We start from the raw sequence: 12,537 nt of genomic DNA, 5'->3' as shown, positions 1-12,537 counted from the left end.
CAGCCTCTTGGCCCTGTGTGAGGCTGTGGCTTACATTGTCAGCACCTGATGGATCCAAAGAAAGATCCCATGCGTGCATCCAAGGCCAAATTGGCACAAAAGCAGTCATCCTGGATGAGGTCTCTCGCCTTCCTCTGTAAGGTTCCTGACCTCCATCAAGTGAGAATAGGGATCCTTTGTGTCAAATGAGTCCTTCAAAGCCATGCAGAGGCTAGCCCATAGGTGCTTGGGTTTTCTCATGACTCCAGTTCACACAAAGAATCTATACCCGGCAGTCAGTAGGCCTCCAATTGGAGAAGTAGAGCAGTATTAAAGGCAGGCCTATTTGATCACTCCAGGTCCAAAGGAAGGGTGTCCAGGCCACCCTGACATTAGGCAAATGAGAGGCAAGGGAGCTTATTGTGGACACTGTCTTGGGCTGTGCCCCTCATGGAAACCTCCAGCCAGAGGTCATGATGAGTGTCTGTATGGAAGAAGATGAGGGCCATGTGGCAGTGTTTTGGTTTGAATTGTGGTGTGGCAGTGGGAAGAGATGACTGGGTCCACCTGGGCTTGAACTCTGGTGTGATTCCCCTTGGAGACTGAGTTCTGGAACTGACCTCAGAGAAGTATTGCCGTGAATTGTGTCGGGATGTTAGGAGGCCACGCATGAGAGTCGCCCTTGGAAACTGAGATCTAGGCCCAGGCTGGCTTTCCACAGAGCACTGGGAATCTCAGCCCGGATATCACATGATTTTATTCTTAAAGACCTGGCAGCCATCGTGGAGAGTCCAAACACACGTGGACCTCACATTGTAGACCTCAATGGGCCTGGCTTCCTGTGACCTTTTGGCCACTCCTTGGGAAGCCTTGTTTGTGAGAGTTCTCCAGAGCTTTCGTTGAAATGAGCTTCCTCACCATTTAATGGTTCCTGAAGGAATGGAAACCCACAGTGCCTCCAACTTCATCCTTTAAAAATGGCTAGCTAGATAAATACCATGACATTTTTGAAATTCCCATGACCAGGTGGCACTGGAGAACCTTTGGATGTCCTGTTGCTGATCATGAGTGTACCAGACAGTGCCTTGATTGACTGGGTTTCATGAAAATGGTGTAGAACAGAGATGCCAGTGAGTTGGGGCCTGCTGAGTAGTGGGCCTAGAGCAGTGGTGTGCAGGTGTGTGATAGAACATCTGTGGTGGGGCCATGTGGATCTGCCATTGGCTTCCAAATGGCTTGTGACTGACATGGTGCAGCGAGCAGACCCTTCTATGTAAAGGCATCTTGTTATATGGAGAGGTTTCAGGGCAATGTTCAGAATCAGGTTGCTATGGTCAAGGGGGCAAGCTCTGTGGGATAGAAGCCTGGCTGGTGCATTCTCCTAGGACCTTGACCCACCACACGTGACAGAACTCCCTCCAGCACTGTGTCCCAGTTGAACTCCTTGTATTTCCTGAAGCAAATTCCAAACTCCCAGTGCAGCAGCAAGAAACACCACGAAAAGTGGAGGATGACCAAATGGCTTCACAGTCCACACAGGGAGACACTTAGACCCCAGTGGCCACAGTTTACCTGCAAAGAGAGAATTCAGCACTTCTGCCTCATGTTCATTGGAAAATCAGAAACCATGTCCTCCAGGTCACATAGATGCAGACCTGGTTTGATGGTCTCACTACAAAGGAAGCTAAAGCTCCTGACAACAACATATATTTCAAGTGCCCAACCTCAGAAGCAGTTTCTCACGAAGTCTTTAGGCCAGCAGAGCTCCACGTTTGTGGAGTGTTTACCCTGTCCCTTACTCATGGAAAGTAGTCTACCACCTCCAAGGTTGTGAACTCCTGAGCATTTTCCATTCCACATATGTATTCACAGCATTTCTAACTCTTCTCCTCAAATTGTGTCTTACTTATTGTGAAGGTAATGTCAAGGCAATGTTCTGGATGAGAGTGGGAAGATTTTTTTGTAGCACATATTGGCCTACACATTGGATTCATTTTCCTATTTTCCGTTCGAAATACTGAATCCCTGACACTCACCCATACCCTACTAGATTGTGACTACGAATACTAATATGATGGAGAAAAATAACTCAAACAGAATAGAAATACAGGCAGTTCAGAGGAGGCCTGGTGTATAGTTGGACTGGCCTTTGGCATTATAAAGGGTAGGTGTTATAAATCTAGTCCAATTTAGTAGAAATAGTTCTCCATGTGTTTTGAATGTTAACAAATATGTGAATTCCTGTCTCCCTTTCTCTGTAGCCTATTCAGCAACATGCATTTTTACATGCACATATAGAATCCTACCTCCTATCCCACGTCCATTCTTGTGAGGTGGCTGACTTGGCAGATACAAACTGTGAGAAGAGATCACTCCTCCTAAACGCTGTTGGAACTGAAAATTCAACCTCCAGGTGAGCTTCCCACATGAACAACATGATACATAAATACATGTTCAGTAAAATAAATATTTTTGGATCTGTGGATGATAAATATTTCATGATGAATTTCGATTGGCATATATATTTCTACTCTTTAATGTCTGTGTTTGTGTGTGTGTTTTTCTTTTGTGTATATATATATATATATATATATATATATATATATATATACATATACACACACACACACACACACACACATACACACACTCTCCAGATTTTTCAAAATATGAAATGTATGTGTCATATTATATACTCCCTAAATTCATTCATGTTCATATATGTGGATTTATAATCAACTTTTCACAAGATTATTCTCAGAAATAGTCATCCACCTGAAATACATATTTGTTTCCTAGTGCTGAAATCCTAATATTTCTACAGTAACTGACCCAGTTTAACATGAATGCAAGTAGATTCCTATGGGACATGATGTGTATTTTGACGTTCATTTTTATTCAACACTGGTACATTACTATTTCTTCAGTTGATGCACATCATAGGATATGTATTTCATCCTCAAGTTCACAAATTTCTAGGCATTCATTTCCCTTTCAACCACTTCCTGCTTCAGAACACATGTATTCCTCCACGTTTCTTGACTGGTCTTTTCATGAGACTTCTTTCCAAACACATTCTTTTCCATTTCCATAATCCCTTGTGAAGCAAAACTCACACCCCCTTCATGGTAAACCATAACCCCAATATCACCATTAGATGTATAACTGGTTAGAATGAATGGTTGTGTATCAATATTAGATTTCCTATATATTTTCAGATATCAATGCAATCCATTATTTAAATTGGAACCTGTTATACTATTTATTCACAGTATGGTCTATTCATGCATTATCTCTATATTCATAGACCCAGGGTACACCTATTTGTACCCCCAAAGGCTAATTTATATGTCTTCAACATATTACTCCCAGAAATGGTGGAAGAAACACTCATGTCACCTGATCTACATATACATTTTATCACAGTGATATTCTGGACACAAAATGCAAAGGTCACACTTATGATTGCACCAACGCCTCATTGGAAAGTGAGCATGGATTACTAAAAACATCCTTGTCCAGGTTGCCTAATGCTCTCAAATGTCAATGCTATTGGTGACTACACATTTGTTTCTTCCTAAGATGATATATTCAACCTCAACCCTGTTGAAAATGTCTAATCCACTCACTCACTTTATACTTTGCCTGATTTCCTAATGTCTCTATTGATATCTGCTTTCCTACATATGTTCCCCAGTTCATCATTGTGACTGACTCTTCACATGTGCTGACGTTTACATTCACTCTCTAACCGACACCCTATTGCTAAAGAACTTTTGGTCCAAATTGCATACTCACTCTTCTTCCAAAACTTACCAACTATCTTCCTAATCCTACCTACTATCCCTTTTTGACTGGATGTTCTCTTCTACATTCAATCATCCAAGGTACAAGGTCCTATGCCATTGTGTACCGATTTATCTGAGACATCTGTGCAGAAAGTCATTCAAAGCTAAGTATCCCAATCAAGGGCCCAATGCCCTTCTGGCCTTCAAATCTTACTTGGATTTCTGTTTTCATACATATATTTCACCTATATATTATTATAAATATCCCAGGTTCCCAATACCATTCTTCATCCAGCAGAGTGATTCCTAAGCCACATCAAACAGGTTCTTAACCCTAACCATACACTGTTCCCTCAATCTAACTTTACAGAAGAGCAGGGACAGAGTGGGTCTTACAATACAGGAATGTGGGGGATCTTCCACCTGCTGAGAACCTCAAAGGTCCATGCAGAAATGATCCCTGGAGAAGATGTAGGCAGCTATGAAGGACCTGAGAGAGCAGAAGTCATCTTCCATGACAAACAACCTGGTCAGGATGAAGGGATGTGTCTGAATGAGCCTCTCTCTTCTTAATGTAGACAAGATGGACCAAAGCAGGCCTGTGTGGAGAGCTGTTCCTTGGTGCCTATGGTTGATATTCCATTCTAACTTGTGAAAGTGTCACAGGAAGGAGGGGCAGCCTCCATCTCATGGGAGCCTTGGAAGCAACTGTTAGGACACAGTGGTTGCCAAGGCAGTGACCTCATTCAGTTCCTGAAGGAAGTGACCTCACCTCACTTCCTTGGTGATGGAACTCTCTGAACTTGGGATCCAGGAAGCCAGGCACCCAGAGCCAGTCCCAGTCCCAGTCCCAGTGGGCTCACTTGTTTGGATTTACCAAGGACAGAGTCAGTCTTTCTTGGTACCCACTGAGGTGAGGATTGCCAAATGCCAGGAAAGCTCTGCAGAGGGGCCTTTCCTGAGAAAGCAGGTAGTGGCTCACCGCTGGCTCCTGACAACTTCACAGAGTTGGCCAAGGAGGCCAGATGTGAGACAGGACAGGCCCTTTCGGGGGAACATAGTATGGCCCACCAGTCAGACGACACTCCGGGTAGTCACAGACCAACTTGGAAGGAGGTGCCTTTGTGGGTGTGGGTGTGAGTTTGTGGTTTTGTCTCATGTTCTGAGAATAGGTAGGAAAGGCGGTTTGTTTGGGTTGGAGTGGACTGTTTCTAGTAAGGCTTTTGACAAGGCGAGTGTTTCTATGTTTGTGTATCCCACTGTGTCCCTGGTTGTAGACATTAGAAAAGAGAATGCATCAATGGATGTGTCCTGTCTAGTAGAAAGCTTCCCAGCATTCATCCTGCCCAATTTATGAATGGACTGCGGCTTGCCTTATGGATGGGCAACGCCTACTATCTTCCTAAGTTCCTGTTTTCTTCCTGAATTCTGGCCACTCTCCAGAATAGGCTCATGGTTTTGTGTCCAAGATATGTACCACCTCCAAGCTCGGTGACATGGCCATGTACTGGATAGTTGAAAGAAATGGTGAGCATCTCAGAAAACTCAGATATCAGTGTGATCAGTAAAGTCTCCCTAGAGAAACCCTGCTTTGGGCCTTTGGCTTACCTATCCTTTTGTGGCCCTGAATGTCAGGAAGGCCTTTGCCTCAGGGCACCCCTTTGTGAAGCCTGAAGAAAACAGTTTTCAAATGGAAATGAATGGGCATCACCTGTGGCTCTTTGCTTAATTGCTTTGCAAAGGGATGTGTCTGAATCAGCCTCTTGGCCCTGTGTGAGGCTGTGGCTTACATTGTCAGCACCTGATGGATCCAAAGAAAGATCCCATGCGTGCATCCAAGGCCAAATTGGCACAAAAGCAGTCATCCTGGATGAGGTCTCTCGCCTTCCTCTGTAAGGTTCCTGACCTCCATCAAGTGAGAATAGGGATCCTTTGTGTCAAATGAGTCCTTCAAAGCCATGCAGAGGCTAGCCCATAGGTGCTTGGGTTTTCTCATGACTCCAGTTCACACAAAGAATCTATACCCGGCAGTCAGTAGGCCTCCAATTGGAGAAGTAGAGCAGTATTAAAGGCAGGCCTATTTGATCACTCCAGGTCCAAAGGAAGGGTGTCCAGGCCACCCTGACATTAGGCAAATGAGAGGCAAGGGAGCTTATTGTGGACACTGTCTTGGGCTGTGCCCCTCATGGAAACCTCCAGCCAGAGGTCATGATGAGTGTCTGTATGGAAGAAGATGAGGGCCATGTGGCAGTGTTTTGGTTTGAATTGTGGTGTGGCAGTGGGAAGAGATGACTGGGTCCACCTGGGCTTGAACTCTGGTGTGATTCCCCTTGGAGACTGAGTTCTGGAACTGACCTCAGAGAAGTATTGCCGTGAATTGTGTCGGGATGTTAGGAGGCCACGCATGAGAGTCGCCCTTGGAAACTGAGATCTAGGCCCAGGCTGGCTTTCCACAGAGCACTGGGAATCTCAGCCCGGATATCACATGATTTTATTCTTAAAGACCTGGCAGCCATCGTGGAGAGTCCAAACACACGTGGACCTCACATTGTAGACCTCAATGGGCCTGGCTTCCTGTGACCTTTTGGCCACTCCTTGGGAAGCCTTGTTTGTGAGAGTTCTCCAGAGCTTTCGTTGAAATGAGCTTCCTCACCATTTAATGGTTCCTGAAGGAATGGAAACCCACAGTGCCTCCAACTTCATCCTTTAAAAATGGCTAGCTAGATAAATACCATGACATTTTTGAAATTCCCATGACCAGGTGGCACTGGAGAACCTTTGGATGTCCTGTTGCTGATCATGAGTGTACCAGACAGTGCCTTGATTGACTGGGTTTCATGAAAATGGTGTAGAACAGAGATGCCAGTGAGTTGGGGCCTGCTGAGTAGTGGGCCTAGAGCAGTGGTGTGCAGGTGTGTGATAGAACATCTGTGGTGGGGCCATGTGGATCTGCCATTGGCTTCCAAATGGCTTGTGACTGACATGGTGCAGCGAGCAGACCCTTCTATGTAAAGGCATCTTGTTATATGGAGAGGTTTCAGGGCAATGTTCAGAATCAGGTTGCTATGGTCAAGGGGGCAAGCTCTGTGGGATAGAAGCCTGGCTGGTGCATTCTCCTAGGACCTTGACCCACCACACGTGACAGAACTCCCTCCAGCACTGTGTCCCAGTTGAACTCCTTGTATTTCCTGAAGCAAATTCCAAACTCCCAGTGCAGCAGCAAGAAACACCACGAAAAGTGGAGGATGACCAAATGGCTTCACAGTCCACACAGGGAGACACTTAGACCCCAGTGGCCACAGTTTACCTGCAAAGAGAGAATTCAGCACTTCTGCCTCATGTTCATTGGAAAATCAGAAACCATGTCCTCCAGGTCACATAGATGCAGACCTGGTTTGATGGTCTCACTACAAAGGAAGCTAAAGCTCCTGACAACAACATATATTTCAAGTGCCCAACCTCAGAAGCAGTTTCTCACGAAGTCTTTAGGCCAGCAGAGCTCCACGTTTGTGGAGTGTTTACCCTGTCCCTTACTCATGGAAAGTAGTCTACCACCTCCAAGGTTGTGAACTCCTGAGCATTTTCCATTCCACATATGTATTCACAGCATTTCTAACTCTTCTCCTCAAATTGTGTCTTACTTATTGTGAAGGTAATGTCAAGGCAATGTTCTGGATGAGAGTGGGAAGATTTTTTTGTAGCACATATTGGCCTACACATTGGATTCATTTTCCTATTTTCCGTTCGAAATACTGAATCCCTGACACTCACCCATACCCTACTAGATTGTGACTACGAATACTAATATGATGGAGAAAAATAACTCAAACAGAATAGAAATACAGGCAGTTCAGAGGAGGCCTGGTGTATAGTTGGACTGGCCTTTGGCATTATAAAGGGTAGGTGTTATAAATCTAGTCCAATTTAGTAGAAATAGTTCTCCATGTGTTTTGAATGTTAACAAATATGTGAATTCCTGTCTCCCTTTCTCTGTAGCCTATTCAGCAACATGCATTTTTACATGCACATATAGAATCCTACCTCCTATCCCACGTCCATTCTTGTGAGGTGGCTGACTTGGCAGATACAAACTGTGAGAAGAGATCACTCCTCCTAAACGCTGTTGGAACTGAAAATTCAACCTCCAGGTGAGCTTCCCACATGAACAACATGATACATAAATACATGTTCAGTAAAATAAATATTTTTGGATCTGTGGATGATAAATATTTCATGATGAATTTCGATTGGCATATATATTTCTACTCTTTAATGTCTGTGTTTGTGTGTGTGTTTTTCTTTTGTGTATATATATATATATATATATATATATATATATATATATATATATATACATATACACACACACACACACACACACACATACACACACTCTCCAGATTTTTCAAAATATGAAATGTATGTGTCATATTATATACTCCCTAAATTCATTCATGTTCATATATGTGGATTTATAATCAACTTTTCACAAGATTATTCTCAGAAATAGTCATCCACCTGAAATACATATTTGTTTCCTAGTGCTGAAATCCTAATATTTCTACAGTAACTGACCCAGTTTAACATGAATGCAAGTAGATTCCTATGGGACATGATGTGTATTTTGACGTTCATTTTTATTCAACACTGGTACATTACTATTTCTTCAGTTGATGCACATCATAGGATATGTATTTCATCCTCAAGTTCACAAATTTCTAGGCATTCATTTCCCTTTCAACCACTTCCTGCTTCAGAACACATGTATTCCTCCACGTTTCTTGACTGGTCTTTTCATGAGACTTCTTTCCAAACACATTCTTTTCCATTTCCATAATCCCTTGTGAAGCAAAACTCACACCCCCTTCATGGTAAACCATAACCCCAATATCACCATTAGATGTATAACTGGTTAGAATGAATGGTTGTGTATCAATATTAGATTTCCTATATATTTTCAGATATCAATGCAATCCATTATTTAAATTGGAACCTGTTATACTATTTATTCACAGTATGGTCTATTCATGCATTATCTCTATATTCATAGACCCAGGGTACACCTATTTGTACCCCCAAAGGCTAATTTATATGTCTTCAACATATTACTCCCAGAAATGGTGGAAGAAACACTCATGTCACCTGATCTACATATACATTTTATCACAGTGATATTCTGGACACAAAATGCAAAGGTCACACTTATGATTGCACCAACGCCTCATTGGAAAGTGAGCATGGATTACTAAAAACATCCTTGTCCAGGTTGCCTAATGCTCTCAAATGTCAATGCTATTGGTGACTACACATTTGTTTCTTCCTAAGATGATATATTCAACCTCAACCCTGTTGAAAATGTCTAATCCACTCACTCACTTTATACTTTGCCTGATTTCCTAATGTCTCTATTGATATCTGCTTTCCTACATATGTTCCCCAGTTCATCATTGTGACTGACTCTTCACATGTGCTGACGTTTACATTCACTCTCTAACCGACACCCTATTGCTAAAGAACTTTTGGTCCAAATTGCATACTCACTCTTCTTCCAAAACTTACCAACTATCTTCCTAATCCTACCTACTATCCCTTTTTGACTGGATGTTCTCTTCTACATTCAATCATCCAAGGTACAAGGTCCTATGCCATTGTGTACCGATTTATCTGAGACATCTGTGCAGAAAGTCATTCAAAGCTAAGTATCCCAATCAAGGGCCCAATGCCCTTCTGGCCTTCAAATCTTACTTGGATTTCTGTTTTCATACATATATTTCACCTATATATTATTATAAATATCCCAGGTTCCCAATACCATTCTTCATCCAGCAGAGTGATTCCTAAGCCACATCAAACAGGTTCTTAACCCTAACCATACACTGTTCCCTCAATCTAACTTTACAGAAGAGCAGGGACAGAGTGGGTCTTACAATACAGGAATGTGGGGGATCTTCCACCTGCTGAGAACCTCAAAGGTCCATGCAGAAATGATCCCTGGAGAAGATGTAGGCAGCTATGAAGGACCTGAGAGAGCAGAAGTCATCTTCCATGGCAAACAACCTGGTCAGGATGAAGGGATGTGTCTGAATGAGCCTCTCTCTTCTTAATGTAGACAAGATGGACCAAAGCAGGCCTGTGTGGAGAGCTGTTCCTTGGTGCCTATGGTTGATATTCCATTCTAACTTGTGAAAGTGTCACAGGAAGGAGGGGCAGCCTCCATCTCATGGGAGCCTTGGAAGCAACTGTTAGGACACAGTGGTTGCCAAGGCAGTGACCTCATTCAGTTCCTGAAGGAAGTGACCTCACCTCACTTCCTTGGTGATGGAACTCTCTGAACTTGGGATCCAGGAAGCCAGGCACCCAGAGCCAGTCCCAGTCCCAGTCCCAGTGGGCTCACTTGTTTGGATTTACCAAGGACAGAGTCAGTCTTTCTTGGTACCCACTGAGGTGAGGATTGCCAAATGCCAGGAAAGCTCTGCAGAGGGGCCTTTCCTGAGAAAGCAGGTAGTGGCTCACCGCTGGCTCCTGACAACTTCACAGAGTTGGCCAAGGAGGCCAGATGTGAGACAGGACAGGCCCTTTCGGGGGAACATAGTATGGCCCACCAGTCAGACGACACTCCGGGTAGTCACAGACCAACTTGGAAGGAGGTGCCTTTGTGGGTGTGGGTGTGAGTTTGTGGTTTTGTCTCATGTTCTGAGAATAGGTAGGAAAGGCGGTTTGTTTGGGTTGGAGTGGACTGTTTCTAGTAAGGCTTTTGACAAGGCGAGTGTTTCTATGTTTGTGTATCCCACTGTGTCCCTGGTTGTAGACATTAGAAAAGAGAATGCATCAATGGATGTGTCCTGTCTAGTAGAAAGCTTCCCAGCATTCATCCTGCCCAATTTATGAATGGACTGCGGCTTGCCTTATGGATGGGCAACGCCTACTATCTTCCTAAGTTCCTGTTTTCTTCCTGAATTCTGGCCACTCTCCAGAATAGGCTCATGGTTTTGTGTCCAAGATATGTACCACCTCCAAGCTCGGTGACATGGCCATGTACTGGATAGTTGAAAGAAATGGTGAGCATCTCAGAAAACTCAGATATCAGTGTGATCAGTAAAGTCTCCCTAGAGAAACCCTGCTTTGGGCCTTTGGCTTACCTATCCTTTTGTGGCCCTGAATGTCAGGAAGGCCTTTGCCTCAGGGCACCCCTTTGTGAAGCCTGAAGAAAACAGTTTTCAAATGGAAATGAATGGGCATCACCTGTGGCTCTTTGCTTAATTGCTTTGCAAAGGGATGTGTCTGAATCAGCCTCTTGGCCCTGTGTGAGGCTGTGGCTTACATTGTCAGCACCTGATGGATCCAAAGAAAGATCCCATGCGTGCATCCAAGGCCAAATTGGCACAAAAGCAGTCATCCTGGATGAGGTCTCTCGCCTTCCTCTGTAAGGTTCCTGACCTCCATCAAGTGAGAATAGGGATCCTTTGTGTCAAATGAGTCCTTCAAAGCCATGCAGAGGCTAGCCCATAGGTGCTTGGGTTTTCTCATGACTCCAGTTCACACAAAGAATCTATACCCGGCAGTCAGTAGGCCTCCAATTGGAGAAGTAGAGCAGTATTAAAGGCAGGCCTATTTGATCACTCCAGGTCCAAAGGAAGGGTGTCCAGGCCACCCTGACATTAGGCAAATGAGAGGCAAGGGAGCTTATTGTGGACACTGTCTTGGGCTGTGCCCCTCATGGAAACCTCCAGCCAGAGGTCATGATGAGTGTCTGTATGGAAGAAGATGAGGGCCATGTGGCAGTGTTTTGGTTTGAATTGTGGTGTGGCAGTGGGAAGAGATGACTGGGTCCACCTGGGCTTGAACTCTGGTGTGATTCCCCTTGGAGACTGAGTTCTGGAACTGACCTCAGAGAAGTATTGCCGTGAATTGTGTCGGGGTGTTAGGAGGCCACGCATGAGAGTCGCCCTTGGAAACTGAGATCTAGGCCCAGGCTGGCTTTCCACAGAGCACTGGGAATCTCAGCCCGGATATCACATGATTTTATTCTTAAAGACCTGGCAGCCATCGTGGAGAGTCCAAACACACGTGGACCTCACACTGTAGACCTCAATGGGCCTGGCTTCCTGTGACCTTTTGGCCACTCCTTGGGAAGCCTTGTTTGTGAGAGTTCTCCAGAGCTTTCGTTGAAATGAGCTTCCTCACCATTTAATGGTTCCTGAAGGAATGGAAACCCACAGTGCCTCCAACTTCATCCTTTAAAAATGGCTAGCTAGATAAATACCATGACATTTTTGAAATTCCCATGACCAGGTGGCACTGGAGAACCTTTGGATGTCCTGTTGCTGATCATGAGTGTACCAGACAGTGCCTTGATTGACTGGGTTTCATGAAAATGGTGTAGAACAGAGATGCCAGTGAGTTGGGGCCTGCTGAGTAGTGGGCCTAGAGCAGTGGTGTGCAGGTGTGTGATAGAACATCTGTGGTGGGGCCATGTGGATCTGCCATTGGCTTCCAAATGGCTTGTGACTGACATGGTGCAGCGAGCAGACCCTTCTATGTAAAGGCATCTTGTTATATGGAGAGGTTTCAGGGCAATGTTCAGAATCAGGTTGCTATGGTCAAGGGGGCAAGCTCTGTGGGATAGAAGCCTGGCTGGTGCATTCTCCTAGGACCTTGACCCACCACACGTGACAGAACTCCCTCCAGCACTGTGTCCCAGTTGAACTCCTTGTATTTCCTGAAGCAAATTCCAAACTCCCAGTGCAGCAGCAAGAAACACCACGAAAAG

This window comes from Spermophilus citellus (assembly GCF_964194105.1).
Source record: "Spermophilus citellus genome assembly, chromosome: 17".
NCBI classification, from domain to species: domain Eukaryota; kingdom Metazoa; phylum Chordata; class Mammalia; order Rodentia; family Sciuridae; genus Spermophilus; species Spermophilus citellus.
Note: the sequence above shows the minus strand (reverse complement) of the source record.